The 25,343-nt window shown below is 43.6% G+C and overlaps 1 protein-coding gene and 1 long non-coding RNA gene across 8 annotated transcripts in view; one reads left to right on the plus strand and one right to left on the minus strand.

The window, feature by feature from the left end:
- AUTS2 (activator of transcription and developmental regulator AUTS2) overlaps positions 1 to 25,343 on the minus strand; it is a 1,147,829-nt gene that overhangs the window by 47,298 nt on the left and 1,075,188 nt on the right. The gene's annotated exons all lie outside the window — the stretch shown is intronic.
- Positions 901 to 4,986, plus strand: LOC121487451. Its single transcript, XR_005986842.1, has 3 exons — positions 901 to 2,521; positions 2,939 to 4,039; positions 4,680 to 4,986. It is a non-coding gene; the product is annotated as an uncharacterized LOC121487451 (long non-coding RNA).

Consider the following 25,343-nt stretch of genomic DNA (forward strand, 5'->3'; position numbering starts at 1 on the left):
GCAGTGCAACACTTCCAACATCCTCTTCCACAAGCTGCCTTTCAGGCCTTTATCAAGGTAAGCACCATATTGACTGTAGCACTTACGTATTTCTTATCCATTATTTTTTTTTAAAAGATTTTATTTATTCATTCATGAGAGACACAGAGAGGCAGAGACAGAGGGAGAAGCAGACTCCTCACAGGGAGCCTGATGTGGGACTCGATCCTGGGACTCCAGAATCACGCCCTGAGCCAAAGGCAGATGCTCAACCATTGAGCCACCCAGGCGTCCCTCTTATCCATTATTTTAAAAGATTTTATTTATATATTTGATACAGAGAGAGAGCACGAGCAGGGGAAGCAGCAGAGGGACAGGGAGAAGCAGACCCCCTTTGTGCAGGGAGCCCCACCTGAGTTAGGGCTGGATCCCAGGGCCCTGTGATCATGATCTGAGCAGAAGGCAGATGCTTAACCAACTGAGCCACCCAGGTGCCCCATTTCTTAACCATTTAACATGCATAAAACTAAGTTACTATTTTTATAAGGTCCCTATCTTTAAAAAAAAATTGTGAGTGATGAAATTTTTGTATTCCTAATGTATTTTCTCCCCAAGCCCTAGGGTTGCAATTATCCTGTGATGCATTGCACAGTGATTTCCTAGGCACATGTACACAACATTACAGCAGCGTTGACTATACAATTAAGTGAATTCATGGCAGAGAGAACCTTGTTTTTACAAAGAATGGATCAATAGTCCCAAGGAGAGTGTCTGTCTGATGGGTGCAAAAGGCATCCACCTACTGTCCTTTTCAACTTACTTACCAGTTAAATTATTTATCAATATGCAGAAATTGAGAGAACAAATCTTTTTGACTCATTCATTCAACAAAAATATCTGGAGCTTACTGACTATGACCTAAGTGATGGAGAGAGAGAGAGAGAGAGAGAGAGAAGGATGATGAGGTATGATTGCTATCCTGGCGGAACTCATATCTGAATGGAGGAAGACATAAATAGCCATAATGCAATGTAGTAAAAGCTCTAATAAATGTATCACAAAGTCCTCTGCAATCTCAAAGGAAGGAAGGACTAACTCTCAATGACAGAAATATGAATCCCCAAAGCTTAACAAGCTGAAATAAATGATGGGTTAAGAAAAGAAAAGAAAGGAACCACAGTAGCACCACCCATTGTTAAGTGTGTACTTAAAAACGTTTAGGACTTTTAAAAACCTGTTACTAAGCCTTGCCTCTCCTTTCCTTTATTTGAAAACAGTTGGTACTTGCATGCACTTTGCAGTAAGCTCAAATCAGCCAAAAGCAATTCTTTTTTTTTTTTTTTTTTTTAAGCCAAAAGCAATTCTAATGCAAGTTTTGGCTGTCTTAGGAAAAATGAGTAACCGAGAACAGGAGGATGAAAGGTACTGGTTAAACCATATTGGGAGAATCAGGTTGTGCAAACCTTACTCTATCAGGGCATAGGTAAGCTAGAATGAGTTCAAAGGATGATGAACTGAATCAAAGCCATTGGTAGTGGCTGCACGAAGGGGGAAGGGAGGAGAGCAGGAAATGCTGCTGTCTTCCAATATCTGAAGGGCAGGTTGTCTTTTGCAAGAGGAAGTAGGCTTGTATAAAACGGCTCCCCAGGGGACCTGCTGCCTGGGAAACAGACCCTGGCCCCCCAAAATGAGACTTTTCTAAGAGAGAACAGAGCTCTGGAAAGGTGTCTCAGGGGTGTTCAAGCACAGGCTTCGTGACCATCTGGCAAGGATGCTACAGAGAGAAGACTGGTGGACAAAAGGCTGAGTCTAGGATCATCTTTCAGATCTTTCTCTGGTCAAAGGTTCTGTAATTCCAGTTATTAAAAAATAGTTTTGTGATTCTAAGGCAAGCCACAATTCTTCTCTATCTCCTAACTTTAGAGCCAGACACATCACTGAAATCACGCTGTCTGGAGATTTTTTATAGATAAAAAAGGATCTATGATACAGGAAAAACAAAAAGCATAAGAAGAGGTCAGGATGGGTACCCACAGAAAATCAAACAAACATCTTATACCTATTTAATATTTCTACCAACCACAGACTTACCATCAAAACTATAGTGAGCTAATCACCTCACATCTGTCAGAATGGCTACAATAGAAAACACAAGAAACAAGTATTAGGGAGGATTTGGAGGGAAAGGAACCCTTCGTGCACTGTTTGTGGGAACATAAATTAGTGTAGTCATAGTGGCAGAGTATGGAAGGTCTTGAAAAAGTTAAAAATAGAACTACCATGTGATCCAGCAGTTCCACTCCTGAGTATCTATTTGAAGAAAATAAAAGCACTAATTTGGGAAGGTATTTGCACCCTCACATTCACTGCACCTTTACTTACAACAGCCAGGACACGGAAGCAGCCCAAGTGTCCACTGGCCAATGAATGGATAAAGATGTGGTGTATATCTGCAATGGACTATTACTCAGCCATCAGAGAGAATGGAATCTTGCCATTTGCAATGACATGGATGAAGCCAGACAGCATCATGTGAGGTGAAGTAAGTCAGAGAAAAATAATCCTGCAAGATTTCACTTATATGTGATATCTAAAAAGCAAAACAAACAGAACAAAACACATAGATACAGAGAACGGATTGGTGGCTGCGAGAGGAAAGGCAGGTTAAGGGGGGAAATGGCTGAAGAGCATTAAGAGATACAAACTGTTGATTACAAAATAAATGAGTCATGGAAATGTAATACGCAGCATGGGGAATGTAGCCAATAATATTGTAGTGGCTTTCTAGGTTGACAGGTGGTCACCCTAGATCTATTGTGGTAACCGGTTCGTAATGCACACAAATTCGAATTGGTGTGTTGTACTAACAGAATACTGCATGTCCGTTGTACATCAATAAAAAACAAAACCCAAACCAAAGGCTTTCCATTTCCTTTTCTCTCCTGGATCCTTGCCACAGACATCTCCAGGAGGCCGACAAGGGCACAGGGTGGCTGCAGCACCTTCCCGGAGCTGTGCCTGAAGGCAATCCTGTGAACACAGGCACCTCTGAAAAGACCACTCATTCTAACTCAGGGCGAGTAGCTGGTAAACGTTGGTCTGGATTTGTTTCTGGATCATGGTTTCTGGTGTGGGTACTGAAGCCCTTCGCTCGGTTAGACGTTTCTATAGCTAGCATGTGGGGAAGACAGAAAAAGATCTGCATGGAACACCCTTCATTCCAGCAGTACCAGAGGAACGTGTGATCCTTCCAGGTTATGTGTTGCTCAAAATTCCTCTACAATTGGAGAGCCAAGGTAGGGCGGGAAAGGCGTCGAAACCTCGTCAGGATTAAAGAATAACAGCAAATCAAAACTTTCCCAGGGGACGTGGCCTCCACAAACTGGGGGCAGGAGGTGGACTTGGACTCCTCTCCATACTCTGTATGCCCAGAACGTGTGGAAGACATTTTAAACCAAATTCATTTCCTTCTTTTCAAATAAGCATACTCCAAGCATGTTAAGGGCTTAAATTAGAAAATCCACACAGTTGAAATTCCAACATCGTTCCTTGCCAACTGGGAGAGATGCGATAAAGTCACCTGGAAAGCACAAGGTCACCTTTCCTCCGTGGACTGTCACCACTGCTTCCGGGGACTGAGCCTTGGGACCTGGCATCGTGCATCACAGATCGTCCCTGCCAGTGTCAGCACTTGCAGTTCATCCCGGGTGAAGGAAGAGGGCTTCCCACTGGTTCTCTTCATGCCTGCCATGTACCTTACCCCACAGCTACACGGCTTTACACATACATGTATGCCATACATCCAAAAAATTGAAAAAACCCACACTTTAATATGTGCTAAGAAGAAGAAAAAAACCCACACTAGTGTGTTTCTACTGAGCCTTTTCATCTGTTCAAGCAGCAACAACACTGTTTCTCTGATCTGGAAGACATGACCACCTCAAGAGTTACAGGTTGTAGCACCAGGGGGAAAAGCACAATGTATAGAGTCAGAGAATCACTATGTTACCCACTTGAAACTAATGTAACACCATGTGTCAACTATACTTCAATTAAAAAAGTAAGGAGAATGGTCATGGGTTTCCCTTACCTGCCTGCCACCTCCCCCTGGAGAGAACTGCCATTCACAAGTACATTTGCACATTTACAACTTGATGTCTCGGACTTCCCTCTAGGACACTAGGACCCAGATGGCCTCACTTCCTAGTTCTTAGCAAAGTCCCAGAAAGTGGCAAAGCCTCCTAACTGCACACCTGGGAGTCTAAGGATAACTTGGCCACACCTCCTTTAAAAAAAAAATATTCTATTTGAGAGAGAGAGAGACAGAGAAGTGAAAGCACAGGTGGGGAGAAGGAGAAGCAGATCCCTATCCCAGGACCCAGGGATCATGACCTGAGCCAAAGGCAGATGCTTAACTGACTGAGTCCCGGAGGCACCCCCGGGCCACACCTCTTAATCTCAGTGCACCGTTTATGGACTCAATCTGACCAAGTTACGTTAGGAATGTCTTCAGCAGAAGCCGTCAGTAGGGATCTTTGTTAATTCTTCTGCCTAAATTTTAAAACCTAATTAAATTTATATATCAAAATGCTTCTCTTTACTGCTACTTGGCTGCAGTATAATAATCTGTCTATATTATAATATTTTACTGCTAATCACAGCATCAATAAAATGGGCAATAACTTTTTTCTCTCTTCAAGGTTACCTACAGACCCCTGGGGTTCTGCAACAGATGAAGGAGAGCTTCTCCTGGTGACCCCTCCTGGCTACTCCTTTCCTCTGGACTTCTGCGCTTCGTGATAACAAGGAAGGCACACAGTAGCAGAGCAGCCAAGCAAAATGCATGCAGGCCCACTCTGGCAACTATTCCTTCCTCCAAAAATCACATATAAATGAGCTATAACTGGACACCAAAGGTTAGGATGCTTCTATCCCACACCACAAAGAACAGAGCAAACTGGACTTCAAAAATAAATTCCTTCTGACTCAAAACCAGAAACATGACCTTCTGTTTCCATTCTGATCCTAGGGACTATGCAGAATTTCAACTATGGATGTTTCTAGACGATGCAACATTGGCCAAATCTAATTTTCTAGGGCCCTTTCTGCATCCATAGAGCTGTAAGGTGTAGGCTGAGAAAATATGTTCTAGGGGCACATGGAAAATGCACGTAGAACACTCTTGTAGAATCATTGGTTTGCATGCATTATCCAGAGTTGTTTACTTGCCTTTTCTATTTATCACTGCGTACTCGGGTATCCACCAGATACACATTAAAGAAGTAAAAGGAGAGTAACTTTTCGCCTTGTGAACACTTACAGTTAAAGTTTTAGTCTGTTTAGAGGGTAAAACTGGGCTAACAGAGGGACTCAATGAACAATAAGACCCCTTCTCTCTGTTAATGTGCTGGAATGACAGCCAGGGCTGGTGACTGCCCATGATTTACAAGGAGGTGGAAGGGGTGAGGAGGTGGAGCACTGGGGAATCGAAGGCCATATTTACGACTCTCTTGTACAATCAATCTAGGTTATGCCTAGATCTTTCCAGCAGTCAAAGATGCACTTTGAGGAAACAATCTCCTCCTGAATATATGATATAGGAAATACAACTCTGATAAGCTGGCTTTGAGGATGTAATGAACAGCAGACATTTTCATCTCCAGTACAGGTCAGTGCCTCTCACCCAGTGCCCTCTTCACCATGACAAAGTCTTTCCATTCATGACCCCGTTTATCAGAATCAATCCCTCTGCAAGTCATTCTTACTTGGATGGATGAACAACTAGCCACAAAAAGCCCTGACTCAACATTTTTAAAAATACGGTTGAACTTAAAACATATACATTATAAATATGGTTGCCTTCAAACAAATACTCTGGTCACATCAAGGCGCCTGGATGGTGCAGTTGGTTAAGCATCTGACTCTTGGTCATGAGATCGAGCCCTGAGTCAGGCTCTGTGCTCAGTGCAGTCTGCTCGAGATTCTCTCTCCCTCTCCGTGCCCCTCCAGCTTGTGTATGCTCTCTCTCAAGTAAATAAATTGAAAAGAAAAAATATTCCAACGACATCACTAAGTTTGGAAAACTAAAAGCAACAATACCTATTCCTAAAGTCCTAAATCAGCAATAGAGTATGCTTACTATTTCACTTTTCTCTGCAATTCCTGTACCATTTGATACTGTATGTATATTTCCAAAATAACATCTATTCTTCATCATGACCACTCCTAAAGAATAATCTATGTAATCTAAAGGCTTTTATCACTGGCTTAGTAACTTTTGGTTGCTTTGAGGGGACAATATATTTAATTTGTTAGTTCATTTGAAATTTATCCTGGTGTGAGATGAAGATCTACCCACCTGTTGAAAAATCTTTCCTACCATTCCCTTGGGTTTATAGAGGCTCTTTTTTTTTTTTTAATTTAATTTTTATTTATTTATGATAGTCACAGAGAGAGAGAGAGAGAGAGGCAGAGACACAGGCAGAGGGAGAAGCAGGCTCCATGCACCGGGAGCCCGACGTGGGATTCGATCCCGGGTCTCCAGGATCGCGCCCTGGGCCAAAGGCAGGCGCCAAACCGCTGCGCCACCCAGGGATCCCTATAGAGGCTCTTATAGCCTACATTGCATTTTTATATGAAAATGGGATTTGGTTTTGGATAACCTGTAACTTCATGGTCTGCTAACAGTACCATAATATTCAAATTATTAGGAGTATGATATTCAAAACATTACAGCTACATTCACAAGTAAATAAAGTAGAAATGGACACTTCTTTACAGATTTTCAAATCCCAATTTCACTTGCCCCTACCCCCTTGGATCAAGTATAAACTTTGATGGTAACTGATGTATAAACTTCCAAATTAACTCCAATAAACTTAGTATTTAGCCTAATTCAACAACCTGCCTTTTCTTAAGGCCTCGTACCTTTTAGAGATTTGTAGTCTTGGTCTAAGTCTTCCCCAGAGTAAGTGGAAGTGCTTATGCTTTGTTTCCTTCTCTACAGGCATTCTGAGGTTACTTCCCACCCCCAAGTGTTTTGGAGGATTTCAGGAGAACACAAAAGCACCACAATAAAGCCAAGCCAACCAACGCTTCGGTTTCAGGGAAAATAACTTAGGGTACAGACGCATTCCTGAAAGCAATGCAGACAGGTCCATGCATCTGTCATTAGCCTGACTGATAAGTAAACTCCCATTACAGCGCTAATGTCAAAGGCCAAAGCACCGCATCCCTAGTAACGTCCCTATAAAACCAACAAGACCACCCCCAGAAGGTAGTGCTAGGAACCCAACCTTGGGCTAGAAGCCCATCTCTCACTACCCTTTCACCACGCATCCTGCCCCTCTCCTGAATGACTGCCACAGCTTCCAAAAATGGAATAGAGGTGTTCTGAACAAATCAAAGGTATTTGCCATGTCCCAACCACATCCTTTCAAAAGTCAATTTCATTTTGCTTGTTTATGGATTTCAGGAAGATCCAAAGAAGATAACCCCCTCCAACCACCCCACCCCCGAAGCTCCCTCAGGCCCCAGAACCCAAAGATGCATCTCCCAGGCTCCCACCTGCAGTGGCAGTCTGCTTCAGCTCTGGCTTAGCAAGGCTTTACTCTCAGAGAGGGGCCACTGAGACTAAGAACTACCTGTGTTCTTCCACCTGAGGGACAGACTGGAGACTCACTGAACCTGTCCAACATCTTCTCTTGACCTTGGGTTCAAAGCTTATAATCACCTGCTACCTTAAGATACCAAACACTTCTTCTTAACCTTCAACAGGGCGACACAGAACTGAAGTACAGATAATTATGAAGCACTAAAGCAGCTCTTCTCATGCCTCACAACCGCCTCTTTGGTAAGTCACTGCATCCATTTTAAAAAGAGGCAGAGATAATGATGAATAGAGTTTAAGAATCTTGGAAAGGCAATCAAATGACTTAGGGAGATACTATGCAACAGCTCAAAAAATGAACTTGGGGACAGTTATTATATGGCTTTACTTTCTATTCTTGGACACCAACTAATCGACAGAGTGGTCCAGTGTGGAACTATTACTTTAGGGTGAGCAGAAAAGATGGGAGGTGACTATACTACCACACTTGTCATACCCTGCCAAGCCTGCCACCCAGCCCCAGCATACGTGCCAAAATAGACATAATCCCCACCAAGCCTCATTCTGGGACAGCTTCCTTACATGTTAAAAGGACTGTGGTGAGGGGGAGGATGTTTGTATGTGCATACAGACGCCTCTGGGATTGTCAGGAGATCTGAATGGGCGAGTATACCTAAAACCTGGCATACACAGTGGGCTTTTGAGAGATGTGGGCATGGGCTTCAAAACCTCTGCTGTCAGCTCAGCCCTATGTTCTTTTTTTTTTTTTTTTAATTTTTTTTTTTTTTTTTTTATGATAGTCACAGAGAGAGAGAGAGAGAGGCAGAGACACAGGCAGAGGGAGAAGCAGGCTCCATGCACCGGGAGCCCGACGTGGGACTCGATCCCGGGTCTCCAGGATCGCGCCCTGGGCCAAAGGCAGGCGCCAAACCGCTGCGCCACCCAGGGATCCCTCAGCCCTATGTTCTTGAAGCTTGCAAGTATTCTGAGAAATAAAAGGTAATTGGGCCAAAGAAGATTGTAGAGTCGCTTCCATCCAAAATATAAAAGATGCTTAATGACTATTAACAAGGTGCATCAACAATAGCCTGTGGATAAGTGATAAAGGGAACGTGGGGAAATGCTAACCAAACAGAGTACAGATGGGGGTAGGGGCGGGAGTGGAGAAGGATACAGGTGTCCACCATATAATGCCTGCCATTTTTCTGTATGTTTGAAAACTTTCACACAACATCAAAACTATTGGGAGAAAAACCATCCAGACAGTTGGCATCTTCTATATTGTATAGTACTTGTGTGCAACAGATTTTCTAAGGTCCACAGAATGTTCTGTTTATGCAACAGAAACACTGGAATTCTTTGAACTGTGATGATTAAACACCACTAGCTCTAAGTCTCCCAGAGTCCTAGGAAGCATCCCATCTAAGATGCCCTTAAACTGTCATTACTTCTGCAGATGGAGCTTTCCCTGCATCCCCTCTTCTGCAGAATTAAACGTTCAGGAGGCTAACCTTTTTATATACTTCTCTGCTGTCTCAGATCATTAAAAATCGAGGGTGTAAATGTTTATTATTCTTGAATGGTGCATAAACCAATTTCTACCAAGCCCGCAATACTGAGTTCTAATTAACAAAGTGATTAGGATGTGCAGCCCTGTGGAAATGGCAGAAGATGGGAAATCGGAGAAGCCAGGTGTGAGGCCTGCCTCCACGGCTGCTCCGGGGCCTGGCTTGGGGTGAGTGGCCCCCCCCCCCCCCCCCCGAGCACAGGCTCCTCAGGGACAGAATGGAGATCACACGCACCATGTCTACTTCTAGTGTTTGTAATGAACGCAGATAATGGTACATAAACTTCACGGTAACAAAGAAACGAGAAGGCACTTTGAAAACTCTAACGCAGAATTCAGAATTCTCTGGAGTATGGTTCCTAATTCACTTTGAACAGTTTCTGCACCTGTTTTGGACAACAGTACTTCCCTCTTCTGTATCATCCTGGAACAGTGCTGGAATTCTCAGTTTGGAGTCTGGTGATATGATCTATGATGAGTGGAACTGGAGGCAAGGCTGGGCCTACCTGGGCCTCCTCACAGGAAAATGACCATGTGGGTTAGATGAGAAGTAGATCGGCGGGGACAGGATGGGTCAAAGGTCACTGGATAAAGAGAACTTAAGTGTCGTCGTGCACCCCCCCCCCCCCCGCTGTCCCCCCAGTAGGTTTCTGTCAGGAGAACAGACCTTTCAGGAGCAGAGAGATGGTCTGGACAGAGCGCTGCTGGGAAGAGATGGGCCTGGCTACATGTCAGTCTGGAGGTCAATGCAGGAGCACCCGATGCTCTCTCCAGGGGCAGTCTGTCTGTCCCAGCCTCTGCCACCCCCCCCTTTCTCTGGCAAGTGCTCAGGAAATGGAAGCCCTGCTACTGTGAGGAGTCCTAAGGACAGGTGGAGCAGATGTCAGCTACAAATTCTGGTGCATAGAGAGAGGGGGCCCAGAGTACTAGTATGGGTGTGTGTGGGCATTCACTTTCTTGCCCAAATGCAATGGCTGATCCCAGACTATGCCCTGTACTGGAGGGGGAGCCACCAGCAAGGTCACTGTGTCAACTGACAGAACTGGCAAGTGGATTGGAATGAAGCAGCATCACATCACTGAGAAGTCCACTGAAGTTGGTGGTCATACTGTGGTTATGCGCGCGCCCATCCCTGTACTTAGGAAGTACTCAGTGAATGGAGTAGTGCTAAAGGGCCAGGATTTATGCCGCCTGCCCTCAACTGGTTCAGAATAAAATTGCCTATTCATCTGTGTGTATGCAAACACAAAGAGAGACAGAGAGATAGAGAATCAGAAACAATAAATCAAATGGAGCAAAAAAACTAAGAGATGGAAGAGGATATATGGATTTTGTACTATTAGTGTTCTTGCAAATCTTTGCTTGGGATGATTTCCAAATGAAAAGTAAAAAGAAAAAGGAGGAAGAAGAGTGGAATGGCTTTGTGACAGCCACTTGGAATTAATAGTTACTGAAAGGTAGGATAAATGGAAGCATCGGCCTTCAGTTAGTGCTCCATAAACTAGAGCAAAACCAAACAAATATGCTTCAGAAGATATTATCAAGAAAGTGAAGACAGCCCACAGAATGGGAGAAAATATTTGCAAATCATATATATGATACAGGATGCAGAATATATAAAGAATGATTACACCTCAATAATAAAATCAGGACAAATTACCCAATTAAAAGTGGACAAAGGATTTGGTAGACATTTCTCAAGAGAAGATACACAAAGGCCAACAAGCCCATAAAGAGATGTTCCGTATCATTAGCCACTGGGAAATGCAAATCCCAGCCCCAGTGTGACACCACCTCAAACCCACTAGGATGGCTGTCGTCAGGCAGGCAAACAGTAGTAAGTGCCAGCAGAGTGTGGTGGAATTAGAACCCTCACACACTGTTGGTGGGAATGAAGACTGGTGTGCTCACTTTGGAAGGTAGCGGGTAGCTCCACAAAGGCCACAGGTAGCCATCCCACCCATCTATCCAACCATCCCACCTCCAGGCATACACCTGAGAAATGAAAATGTATGTCTACACAAACACCTCTGCATGAATGTTCACACAGCATTCTTCCTCTTATAGAAACAACCCAAATGTTCCACTGAGGAATCAATACACATTGTGGCATAGCTCTACAATGCAACCTTATTAGTTAGCAATAAACCAGTAAAGTGCAGATATATGTCACAGTGTGGGTGAACCCTGAAAACAGACTAAAGTAAAAGAAATCAGCCACAGAAGACCACATACTATACTCCACTCCTATAAAGTCCAGAGTAGAGAAACCTATAGACAGAAATAGCCTAGGGCTGAGGGGCATGCAAGGATTCGGAGGTTGTGTTGGACCGAGCCAGGTTCCTTTCGGGTATCCAGAAAGTATTCTACAATTGACTGTGGTGAATATACTAAAAGCCACTGGACTGTGCAATTTAAAATGGTGAGTTTTACGCACATGAATGCTACCTCAAAAACAAACAAACAAACAAACAAATGGCTATCTAATCACTAAGAAATAAGAATTCAATAATTCAACTACTAGTGGCTGACTGCTAGGTTTCAGAGCCTGAGACTAGGCATTTGTGGAAAGGGTAAACTCTGGAGCCCTTCCCAGAAGGATCTCTCTGAGGACCGAATGGGTAAAACAAAAACTCTAGTTTAATGCTAAGTTCTCCAACTGAGCGTGGAAGGTGGAAGTCCCCTAGGCCGTTTTGGGCAGGTGACAGGAACTGGGCCCCAGGAGGTGTAGAAAGGAGGGAGTCCACAGGGGAGAAATTGGGGGCCTGACAAGGGCTGAGTTAGACCTGAGGGCCTTTGGGGCCATGCTGCTGACCAGGAAGGAATGAGGGAATAGGGAGGAAGAAGGGATGGAGCCGGGAGGTGCTGGGGGCACGCTGAGGTGTTAACCATCCATGGCCTCCTTAACCCTCTGGCCTAATGATGGTCCCTGCACAGGATCCTTGTGCCCACCTTGTGCCCACCTCAGAGGTCTCTAAAGCTCCCAAAAGCGCACCGGCAGAAACAGAAAGAGATGAAAGGTGTGGCCATCACTCCCACCTCTAGGGAATCCCTGTGCTCAACTGCAGAGCAGGCCTCGGGTAGGTTCACAAAGAGCAGAGGGCAGGCAGCTCCTCCTAGCTGCTAAGCCTGCCCTGAGGTTGTGCTAGGGATTCCCTTTCAAGCTGGCCCCTCAGAGAAAGAGGACTTCAAGGGATGATTGGGGGAGAGATGTTTCTTTTAATTAGGGAGCATTGTTTGAGGAAACAATCTGTGGGGGAAGAAAGTTACTAGATGGTTAAGAATACAAAATGGTCTTGCACTCCTGATTCTGGCCATACACAACATGCAAACTGCTAATCTCCCTTCTCTGGTAGAATTACAATTAGGAAAAACCGTCAAAAGGCAGAACTTGCACAGAACTGCTTCTAGCTGGGCTTTGAAATGGGCGAGGCTATCTGGATGAACTCCATATCACTGTCTCAGACCCTCAGAGGGTCTTTCCCATCTAGTTTTTCAAAAAGATGATGTGGCACTCCCCAAACCACAGTAGTCCTGTGCTTTAAGGATCCATTTAGGATTCTCTTCTAACTCTGGCTGGCATAAAGCATTTTAAAAAAATTACCTGCTTTTTAAAATCTCAGACATAGCAATTAAAATCCAAGTATCAGGACAGCATCACAAAGTAAACAAAATTATTTATGTGTTTCTGTATGTAAGCTGTAAGCTATCCCTCAAATTATGTGGGTCACTTTGGCCAACAGCTACTTGGGAAATGGCCTAAGAAAGCAAATGGAAAAAAGGGAACGTCTTCAAAATATAAGGAAAAAGTGTTTTATTTTATTTTATTTTTTTTAGGACAAAGTGTTTTAAAACTTAGTATATTTTGTTTTAATTTTCTTACAGACCCCAGATTCTGCTTACCAGTGTTTTTCTAATTGTGTCTAAAAAGAAATATTCATGCACAATTTTGCCATCTACTTCTGAATTTGCTCAAGAAGGATATCAAGGGAATTCAGAGTTATAAACAACTATATCGGCTAATTTTTTCACTTTAAAGATGAGCCGAGTCTTGAAGATTAAATCAAGAGCAAATCTGAACCCAGGCCAGAACCAACATGTTCTCATGGCCCAGTCAGTTCTTTCACTGCTATACCAAGATTTATTCAAGGAACCAAGCCTGGTTTAAGGACAAGTTTCCCACAGGGAAAGGAGGCAGGTGAAGAAATAAAACTATTCCCATTTTCCCTTTATTCATTTCAGTATATAGTTTGGATAATTTGATTATCTTTAAGATTAAAAAACAACAACAACATGACTAGCTTATTTTCTCTGGAAGAAATTAATGACTTCTCTTAGGAGTTTGCCTTTCTCAAGTTCTAGTTTACAAAACGACAGATTCCTTTTACAGTTTAAATTGTGTAAACTGGCAAAGGAATCCTTCCAGATACTTCTGTGCTACTTAACACCACAAAGCCGACGTCTGAGCCTCTTCGCAATCTCTCTCATTGACAAGGAAGACTTCAGAAGCAAGCACATCATTTTCCCTGTGCAGGCTTTTAACTTGTTAGGTCAACTCTGATATTTAATGCTAATTTATAAAACCAAGGCATATGTCTTAGGGTACATAGATGATTAAGAACATTTTTTTTTTGAGGGGTGTGTGTTTTGTTTTTGCCTGGAGACACAAATTGTGAATCTCTGAAATTTAAGTTTTACAAACACCCTGTGATAAACAGGCTTTGGGGGCTTTAGCTTTTACAGCCATGGTCCCTTTCGCTTGGAAATGTGAATACCCACCTGGGCCCAATTCCTGTTACCCTGGTATAAATGTGCAGGTTCCTGCACACTGGCCCGGAGGGGACTTGTCTTACCTGTTCAGAATCAGTAAGTACCTTCATATCCCTACAACGTGGGGTGGAGACAACCTGTCTCCCCTCGGACAGCGTACAGGTTAGGAAGAGTCACTGGGGCAACAATGTTAATGCTCAGCCTCCCATGACCTACACGTTCATTAGTCCTAATTGACGAGGAGGGGGAGGATAAAAGCTAGCCCGGAGAGCTGCAGGCCGGCTCCCTAGGCTTCCCAAGTAGCTGCCTTAGAATCAACCTCATCAAACACTACAAAAGCTGAGCGGAAAGGGAACGAGGAAGAGGGGATTGGCTTTGAGATGCTTTAAAATAAGATAATCCGGCGTGTTATCCTTTACACCTGCTTCTCAAAAGAACAAAAGCACTAGATCCACTCTCAATACAGGTCACTCAGGTTCCAGAAGATGCTATTGTGTTTAAGCCTCTCGGACTTGAGAGCATGATCCTCTAAACTGGGGGATTAGAGGGTCTTGGGGTGCTCCGACGGCAATAAGCTGGACAGGGCCTCTGGATTTCTTGACACTTAAGATGTTATCTTCTCAAAATTTCCGAGATACAGTGTTATAAAAGGTTCCATTTGTGCCACGGTATTTTTGCTCCCCGAGTTTGTGTTTTTGCCTCTTTATTTTCTTCCTACTGTTAGTATTTTAAGACACAGAAATTTGAGAAGGCCAACATCACATACCATTTTGATGGGAAATGTCAACATACTGAAAAACTGTATATACATGACAGAATGTTTAAAAGTTCAGTACATTCCCACATGGCAACTAACCCAAATAGGATATGTGTCAATAATGTAATTATTTCTAAAGAGATGTCATTTTTCATTCAAATATATGTCTAGTATGACACCAAAATGTTAACCTTGGAATATTTCCCTTATGCGAACGTTTCATAATTAAGGGTTTCTAACCAACACACTTGTCTCTATGTAAAATCTTCCAAAGTGTTGAGAAATGGGACTTCAGGTGTTAAATATCTCCCATCATCTTTCTATTCTTTTCTTTAAATGTGAAAAAGATTTCCAAATTCACATCCTAAAACTGGACACTATGAATCCTGACTCCTGATAAAAACAACCTGGCTGTGTCCCTTTCCTCCCCCAAATGCTTTATTTAAAGTGGGGAACAATTAATATATGCACGGTGTATGTTTGTTAAATTTGGCTCTTCATCTCAAATGGGGGCAATGAGGCTATTCCTGAGCTTTCAAATTCTTTACCTGCATCCACTGATACCAAAGGCGCAGAAGAACCTCAACCCTAACCCAAAGTCTTGGCTGAAATCACAAAACTCCTCAATCAGAGATATCAATCCCCACCAGCAACAGATTTAGGACTCTCGTGGAATGTCACTGCTTTATCATTCGCCATGTAAGACTGCCAAATGGAAAATCTGCAGGCAGTTGGCAGAATAAAAATGCATTTGGTGTTGACAGTCACGATAGAGCATGGGGACTACAGAATCGCTCCCAAATCTCATTCATTTTTACAACATAATTCTATTAAATGGTTGCTCTTATTAAAAATGATTAAGGGCCTGCCACTGTCATTTCCATTCTACCCAAGGCATCCTTTTAAAATGGGGCGTGATAGTCATTGCCAGTGGAATGTTCCAAGCTGATGACATTTCAAATAGGCTTTCAAGGTGCTGACAATGGATCTCCCTTCGTGTTCTGCGAGAGTACTCACTCCCCAGAAGATTGTACCCTAGAGGGAAAGGGTAAACCATTTTCCAAGTCCAATTTAATTTGGTCTAAGTCTTGGAGGGAAGGTCATTTCTCTTACTAAAAGGCTCAACCTCTTTGCTCTCTTTCTCTAAAGATCTATAAATCACAGTTGGAGTAGACAAATTATAAAATGTGATATAATACGCTACATATATGTACCATATTTCTTCATTTCTAAGACATTATTCTCCCCATTGTCACCACACACACACACACACACACACACACACACACATATTTTAATGTTTCTGAAATACAGATATGTCTTGCAATCAACATAGCAGTTTAACACAGTAGTATTTTTCACTCCTTACCCTCCAAAAAACTTAATAAGTCAATGGTGCATCTTGTAATGGAGGCAATAAATTGTTTAATGCACGGGGTTCTTGAAAATGATCCATCCAGATTAAATCTTATCAATCATATTTTAGTGGTATGCCACTACTTTAGGGCCTAACAAAGAATTTCAAGATGGAAATGCAACCACTCTTCCTCCCAAAACACAGACTGATGTTTAACTTCTCACGATAGTTTGCTTTTTAAGCTTACGATATACAGAGATTCCAATTATGATACTAGCTTTCTATACTCACAGGGTTATAAGTCAAAAACGGAATCAAATCTCTGATAGAAACACATATGAAATCGTCTGAAAATATCCGAAAATATATTCGCCTCCAAAATCACATGTAATCTCCCTTCTTAAAAGAAGTTGCCCAAGTACACACTTAGAAGGTCTATAAACAAAATGTTAGTTTCAGGAGTACGTGGTCTTTATTTTTGATATTTTATTTTCTAGGTAATGACTCCTAACACATCAATTTTACACATAGTCAATGGCCTGTCAATGAAAGAAACTCAAACGCATGAGAGATGTCTCCATTCTTGAAGATAGGAATAAAAGTGGAGCTACCACCTTTCTACCACTCAGAAAGGTAAATTAAAACACAGTTTCTCTGCGGGGAAACGCTGAGCCTTTTATTTCCTTTAAATGCCCCCAAAGTACTTTGTGCAAGGACTCTGTGTAGTGCACACAGACGCCTGCTGTGTGTATCTGACTCCTTCAATGGTGTGGTGTGGTGTGGGTGCGAGCATGGGCCCTGGGGTCCTGTGCCAAACCCTGGTGTGCTATCCCCAGGCCCCTGGCCTCACATGGCCTCTTCAGCCTCTCTGAGCCTCCAAGTGCCTGTGGTGGCCTACTTCATCATCCTCAACGTCTTTGGTGGGGGGGGCTATCTGAGGTCCCCCAGTTTAATTATGAAACTGTGAACCCAGAGGCGCCAACACATTTTTTTCAGTGTGTATATCTAGGAACACAGAAACCTTCAGGCAAGAGTTGAAAAGGAAAATTTTCCTTATTTGCATGACTAAGAGTAGATGAGGGAAAGAGGGTTTATATAAAGTAGCACCCATTGCAGGGGATTCAAGCAATCTGTTCTCAACTCCTAGCCCCCCTCTCTCACTTTGGGATACTCCTACTTCTAATTCGGACATATCACCAAACCACTGGTTTTAATCAACATTCTGATTTACGTTAGAACAAATTAAATTTAAATAATAAAAGGAATGAAAAGTTAGTTTGTAAAGGCTAAGTTATAAGACAACATATGTCTGTGTCTGCTCAGTATTTAAAAATTAAAAAAAAAAAATTAAGGACCTGATACTTTAATAAGTCTCCTTAAAAATCCACCACAGTTTGGATCTGAAATATATAAATACATTACAGATCTTTTAAAAATTTGAAAGGGATTATTTTGAGCTGCTAAAGAATACACACACACACAAAATGTTAAGAAATCATTGCAAAGAACGATGTTTCTGTGGAGATCACAATGACCTAAAAGTAATGGACACTCACTGCCACCTTAAGGGTCCTGAGCCCCACTTTCCTTATCAACTAACCTGTCAGCTTGATTAGTTGAGTCTAATTAGTTAAATCCTTTTTTAATGCCTTAAGCAGTCTACCAGTTCCAGGGCTACTGGCAACTACAAATTAACCCCTGAAAAAGACAGAAAAAGGGGTGTATGTGTGCAGGGTGGAGAACCCTAAAATTCTAATGGAATGAATCCAGGACTCCAGAATCATCAATGACAGCATATCAAACACAATGACCATATTGCACACGAATGCCTCTCCCTGGTTATTTTTCATATGTGGCCTCTTCCCAAGGCAGCTACTTCCAAGTACCCAAAAGTAATAGAGTCATCAGTTAAAGTGAGGTGAGAAGCAGGCAGAAAATACTTTTTTTTTTAATTTAAAAAAGTGATGGGGTAACAAGTCAGATGCCACTATGAAGAAATTCATAACGTAGGGTATCCTACAAGACCTTTAGTCTGGACGCTTCAAAAAGTTGACAGTCATTAAAGACTTTAAAAAGCGAATGTGAGAGGGTGAGGAGGGGGATGGAGTTCTATATTCGATTTTCAGAGGCTTAAGAGACAGATCAATCCAAATGTGTGACCTTGATTGGATAACAGGAAAAAGAAAAGCCCACTAATTAAACACATATATGCACCCGCACCCCGGACACTTCAAAAATAATCAAGGCTAGTTCAATATGAACTTTAGATAAAACTATAATTAACTTTGTTAGGTGTGATAATGCTACTGAGGTTCTGTAGAACAATGCAGGAAGTGAATACTGAGGTATTCCTATACCTTTTACTGTGAAATGATTTAGGTAAAAAAAAAAAAAAAAAAAAGATAAAGCCAATGTGGTGAAATGTTAAGAACTGGTGGATCTACATGAAAAGGACAAGGGGTATTCTTCTTTCAATTTTTCTGCACGTTTACAAATTTGCAACATAAAAAAAGAACACAACAGAAAAAATTTGGAGGAAGAGTTAAAGGAAGAAAGAAGGTAGTTCATGGTGCACTGCACCTTGAGTCAACATCTGAGTGCCCCATGAAGCCCTGAGCTGTGAAGAGCGAAGCTGTGTCCCTGTCTGCCGTCCCTAGCACAGTGCCCAGCACACACAGGCACTCAAGTATCTGATCAGCGGAAGGACAGACTCCTGAATGAAGTGGCTCTAACACGTGTCAGTCACGTGGCCTCCAGCAGGCAATTTCTGAGCATCTACAAACCAGTGACACCACCAGCCTTGCAGGGCTCTCGTACCGCTTAGAACACATATCAAGGGCATAGTGATACACCAGTTGGCATATACCTGGGACTCAGCACATGGTGCTATCATTACTAATTTAGGTAACTCCACGTTTAAAAACCCCGAGATTGAAAAGCACAAGTGGCTTTAGTTTTCGACTACAAGTGTCTAGATTCACAGGTTTGATGAGGTTGGGGAGGTCTAATGGCGGTCTCCCTTGGACTTGCATATTATCTCAAAAACACTCCTTTGTCGACCTCTCTGATTAGAAACCCCTTCACTTCATCGGGCACAAGGTATTTCTCCACAACCTCACCTGACACAGGGCATCCCTTCGACCAGGGCAATGTGGGCTTGAGCTGATCTCCCCAGGGCTTTTCTCAGCAGAGTAGAGCAGGGAGCTGAGCTGCCCCAAGGTGCTGGGTTGGAAGCCCCGTACAAGGAATTCCTCAGCTACTACAAGTCCAACAGGGATTCTGAGGTGGTTCCCGAAGTTGGTGGGAAATAGAAGAGAGAGATGGGATTTCTCATGGAGGAAGTCTGATGGCGAGGATGATGACAGGAGGCAGAGACCGGGCTGAGGGAAGAAGGAGTGTGTGAGTGAGTGTGTGTGTGTGTGTGTGGCAGGGCAGGGGGCAGTAAGTGATAAAAAATACAATAAAAATATCCTAACAACCCCTTCCCACCCCTGTACAGAAACACAAAGGGCAGGTACTCTGAGGAAGGACGGCTGAAGAGCTCTGGGGCAGCTCTGGTGGCAGAAGGAGCTTTCTTCCTCCTCCGCATCACCCCAACAGAGTGACCCAGGGTAACTCATGACTTTGAGACCAACATGAATGATTTGACTTTCCTACTTGAATGTTCCCTGAGGCAGAAGGGAGTACTTACCACTTCCTTAAACCCTTGAGCCTTGTGAATATGACAGCAAACAAAATAGGTTTAGGTCTCAATAAATCCCTGTCAGCCTGATGGCATTTACAAATTAAAAAAAAAATAAAATAAAAGGGCTTCATGTTGAACTTTGGATCTGCTTGTAATAAACTCCATGGGGTAATGATTCAGATTTTGGCAGGAAAGACTTTCTGACTGCGGCTTAGCCAGTGAGGGACAGAGCAGGGGAGGCAGGGGCGGGGGGCAGCCGGGACACTGGGCTGGAGGCTCGGGAGAGGCCTGAACTCAGAGATGCCTGTATGAGTGCTGGAATGCCTGGTCACCAAGCTGACTCCAGCTCTCAAGTGACACCACCCTAAATTACCTCCAGGAGTAAGAAAACCGTGAGGTGAGAAAACCAGCAGGGAAAAAAATAAACTCTGAATCTCACCTTGTGGGGTGTAACTGGCTTTTCCATTGGTTTACTTATGAAATCTGTATTTTAGAGAATAGTTGAGGGTAATCCCTGCATGCTCTAACCAGGCCCCACTGGCTATTTGAGAAAAGGATTAAGTATTCACTACTCTTAAGGAGCCTTTTATGGCTATGCAACCCCAAACAAACACTTCCTTCAGAAGGTGATTTTCTTGTTTACATTGTACTTTCCTTATACTTGGACAGGCATTTGGGAAACTCTGCTCCCACCTCAGAGGATCTACCTCTCCATGCCTGACCTCTAGGGGCTGGTATGGTCAGGGGTGAGGATAAAAAGCCTGCTCAGCCCCTTCCTCAGTCAACGTGGTGTTAATGCTATCCACCTCAAAAGGGTGCTGTGAGGACTCCATGAGTTAATCCCTGTAAAGTGATCAGAACAAAGCCTGGCTCACAGTTAGGACTCAATAAATATTCACTCCCATGACTGGTGGATTAAGGCACTTTAACAACTGAAAGGACATGAATTATGGCTAGAGTGAGATGGTACACCCAGTAGGCAGGGGTGGCCCAGGGTTAGGCCTGTTGTCTCAAAGTAATTAGCAACAGCAGTCTGCTCCACTTGCAAGAGTGCTCGGTCTGGACAGCAGCTTATCCGGTCACCTTAAGGATCACTCAAAAGAGATGCGAATGCAAGGTATTTTACAGGAAGTGTGTGTGTGTGTGTGGGGGGGGGGAATGAGTGAAAGACATGGAAAAGACTTGTTTTCTGTTGTGAAGATGTATCATACATTTATGAGAGAGAGCAAGAGGGAGAGAGTGCACACACAGGAGGGGCAGAGGGAGTGGGAGAGAGAATCTGAAGCAGACTCTACTTTGGGCTCGACCCCACGACCCTGAGACCATAACCTGAGTGGAAACCAAGAGCCAGCTGCTGCATCAACTGAGCCCCCCAGGCCTCCCAAAAGGCTTGTTTTAAGTCCCTGAAGAAGCAGGGCTAGATCTGTTGTATTTTTGTCATTGTTGCTTGTTTGTTTCTTAAGCTGAGGATCCTCTGAAGAGCCAGTGGAAAGGGAGAGGCTTGACTGGGGAGCAAAGCCCAAGAGGTGGACGGGAGAAGTCACACTGAGTGACAAGGGCCATTAGTGCCAGGCAAGGGGGGGCAAGACATCTAGCTCCCTCTGGGAAAGCAGAGAGAGACCTCCTGAGTCTGGAAGAGGCAAGAGGGGCTGTCCCCCAGCTGAAGCCCTCCGTGTCCCCAGCAAGGGCACTGGGGGGTGGGCTGGGGACAGCACGGGAGCAGAGCAGGCAGCGGGCAGGCCGACTAGTGGAGGAAGGGAGTGGTGGGCAGGGGACCAGTCCTGATGCTCTCAGCCCTCAGGGTTCAGCTGATGTTGGAGAGTGCAGACCAGTCACGAGCTCAGGAGCTTTCTTCCAGAACACAGCAGCCCCGGGGCAGGAATGGAGGAAATCAGAGGACTCGCCAGTCAGTACAGTTGGTACCCGGCAGCGGGAAGCGGCAGGCCTGTGGCGAGCGAGTGGTGCTAAGGATACTTTAAAAATAAGTGCATCGAGGGTCCAAATACTGCCAGGTAGTATTTTTCAGAGACAAAAAAATTGCTTCAAAGTGATGCTCTGTCCCAAAAGGCATCACTGCCCAGGAGGCCAGCTGGCACCACTGGGGGCCTGTCTTCTCCCCCCACCACACACAGATCTGCGCGCCGCGCCCAAGGGCACTTTAGAGAATAAACTGACAAGCTCCAAAGAGGCAAAGATTGAACAGTTTCATCTGATTCTCAAAGATTTCCAGGCACAAAGGCTGTCCCATTGCTTGAAATTCCTTGACTGCTTTTCCAGTTTAATTTCTATTAATCAGCAAGGTAACTTTCTGATTCTATAAATACGTAAGATCGGGGTTTGCAGCGGGAGGTTAAGTTTGAATATGACACTCCATCTTTCATAAATAAAAGTAAGTGGCTCAATGTGTGTCAGACCCGTTCCTGCTCTGAGGCCTCTAGCCTCGCAGACCGCATAATCAGTATTTTGTCCCAAACATACCAGAGAGTTCAGGCTCAGTGGGAAACGATGGTGTTGACCAGAGGCATCCCCCCACCACCACCACCACCTTTCGGCTGGGCTGGCCCATAGAAAGATGTGTGGCTGGGAGGCCAGGAGCCGGGACACAAGAACTGACTGTCACTTACCAGTCACACATAAAATACCTACTTGGTTAAGCTACTGGATGAATTAAACCAGGCAGCATGTGAAAATCCCTAACAAATCATAGGTACTCAATTTATGTGGGCAGCCTCCTATTCCTTTCCTGAAAAATATCCAGTTGGGATCATCCTATTGATTACCCGATAATGCCAAATGAGTTGATTAGATCTAGTATGATGTTAACTTTTCCTTACTTTCTTAGACTCCCAGTTATAATTTTATTTCCACGGTTTAAGTAAGTTTTAGGAGGTTACATTTTAATTCACTTGGATTCAACAAACAGAGATTGAGCTGTGTTGTATCTAAAGCACCCTGCTGGTCACTGTGGGGGGGGGGTGTGTGGATTCAAAATGGGGAAGACCGCTTCTATAGCTCTAGAAATGAGCAGGATGCACTGAGTGTCTGAATCTTGGGAAGGTGGGAGGGCTTCCTGCATGACGTGGTATTTGAGCAGAGCTTTGAAGGGCAGGGAGGACTTGAAATTCACACAGCTGTGTGTATCAACTCACTGGATGTGGCTTTTCCAGGTTCTAATTTTCAGACATTTTGTCTCTTCCATTGACAAACACAAACTAAGTAAGAAAACGCTCAAGGAATTAAAAACATGGGTTAAATCTCTTGTAAGAGGGGTACCTGCCTGGCTCAGTGGCTGAGCATTTGCCTTCGGCTCAGGTCATGATCCCGAGGTCCTGGGATCGAGTCACCATCAGGCTCCCCGCAGGGAGCCTGCTTCATCCTCTGCCTGTGTCTCTGCTTCTCTTTGTCTCTCTCTGTCTCTCATGAATAAATAAAATCTTAAAAAAAAAAAAAAAAAAAGATTTTCTATTTAAAAATATTTTTTAAAAAAATATTTTCTATTTATTTATGAGAGACACAGAGAGAGAGGCAGAGACACAGAGGGGAGAAGCAGGCTCCATGCAGGGAGCCTGACGTGGAACTCGATCCCGGGACTCCAGGATTGCACCCTGGGCCAAAGGCAGGCGCTAAACCCCTGAGCTACCCTAAACAGAAAATCTTAAAACAAAACAAAAAACCAAAGACCAAAAACAAAAAACTCTTGTAAGAAAAATGCAAACATAGAAGGATGTGGGAGTATTAAAACACCTGGTAGGGCACCACCTTCTTGCTCTGATAACTTGTACCTAAAAGGGACGAATTAAGCATTTATCTTGCTCTTCCTTTGATTATATTTGAGGGTCACCCAAGAGCTCCAGCTCATGAAGTAAAGCTCTTTTGTTCAGAAGACTTTCAGCCAATATACAAGGAGAGTCATAAGAAAGGTCACCTTTTGCCATCTCTAGCAAAACACTGGATTGGGCAAGTACTGTTGATGGATGAAGCCAATAGATGAAAGAGAATGATGGGGAACCTGGGCATGCAGGTATCAGACTGCCACAACCCGAACTGGCTGAACAATCTTAGCATCACTAAAACTTGGCCATACAGACATTGTGGTTACCCGGATGTGAGCCAACATGAGGCTCACCAACATTGCCTATGGGGTTTTCTTGCTAACATGCCTGACCAGAATCTAGTCAAAGCTCTAGGGCCAGTTTCTATTTACAGGAAATACGAGGGACAGTCATAAACTAAATGATGCCACAAGGGCTTCCAGAATGAAGAACAGCATATCAACAGTTGACCTGGTTTTTGCAACAAGTCACTGATTTGAAAACAAAAAAACAAAAAACACAAAACACAAGAGGCTGGAGAGAGGTGGATGGCTCTAGGCTGAGAGAAGTAATACGTGACCCTGGTTTGTACCCTGCTGGGAACAGATCATGGTAAATAATGCTTGTGGGACCATCGGGGAGATGGCGTTAAGAATGGGTGTTTCTCTGGTGGAATTACTGTATTTTGCTAGTCTGATAACAGAATGCGGTGATGCAAGAAATTTTTTTTTATCAGTGGTGCACTAATATATGTAGGGGTTAGAATGACATGATACCTGACATGTGCTTTAAAATATTTCGCCAGGGACGCCTGAGTGGCTCAGCGGTTGAGCGCCTACCTTTGGCTCAGGACATGATCCTGGGTTCCCGGGTTCGAGGCCCACATCAGGCTCCTTGCATGGAGCCTGCTTCTCCCTCTGCCTGTGTCTCTGCCTCTCTCTCGAATAAATAAATAAAATCTTTTTAAAAAAATTAAAATACTTCACCAATAAAGGAAATAAGACAAATACTGTCCTATATTTGTCACCTAAAAACCATTGTATCAAAATCCTGATAAATATGCAGTGTATATAATGAGCCTATGCTGGTGTTCTCTATGCTTAAGGAACTCTGGTGCGGGGAGACATCCAAATAATTCTGAGGCACTAAGGTTTGAGAACCACTACTTGAACACATCTAGTTCTAGAAGATGTCTATTCTCGAAGGACATCTAAAAAACCTTTCATATTTAGGTGACTTGCTGAAATCCTCTCAGAGGCATCACATTTTCAGGGAAAATCCAATGTAGCAGATATAATTTTATAGCCTTAAAACTTTACTGTATTTCTTTTTTTTTTTTTAACTTTTTATTTATTTACTCATGAGAGAGAGATTGGCAGAGACACAGGCAGAGGGAGAAGCAGGCTCCATGCAGGGAGCCTGACGTGGGACTCGATCCAGGGTCCCCAGGATCATGCCCTGGGCTGAAGGCAGCGCTAAACCGCTGAGCCACCCAGGCTGCCCCCGGTATTTCGCACAGAAAGGAAAACAGATTTCAGAACCCTGCTGTCCGTTAATTCCACGATCCTGGCCGTTGTAGTTTAATAAAGAACTTACATGGTGCTTTGTTTACCAAATAGTTACCGGAACTCACGGCACATCTACCAAGTATGTGTGTGTTTCGGGTTGTGATAACCCTTCCTACAGGTGGCAGGCAGCATCTGACAACCAGGAACTGGACAGAACTGTTTGTCTTTGAGAAGCAGTTGAGCAAGTTAGCTTGGCTCGTTACAGCAGAACACTGGCCCAAGGTCACGGTTCCAAAGCC

Source organism: Vulpes lagopus, chromosome 3, assembly GCF_018345385.1.
Source record: "Vulpes lagopus strain Blue_001 chromosome 3, ASM1834538v1, whole genome shotgun sequence".
NCBI classification, from domain to species: domain Eukaryota; kingdom Metazoa; phylum Chordata; class Mammalia; order Carnivora; family Canidae; genus Vulpes; species Vulpes lagopus.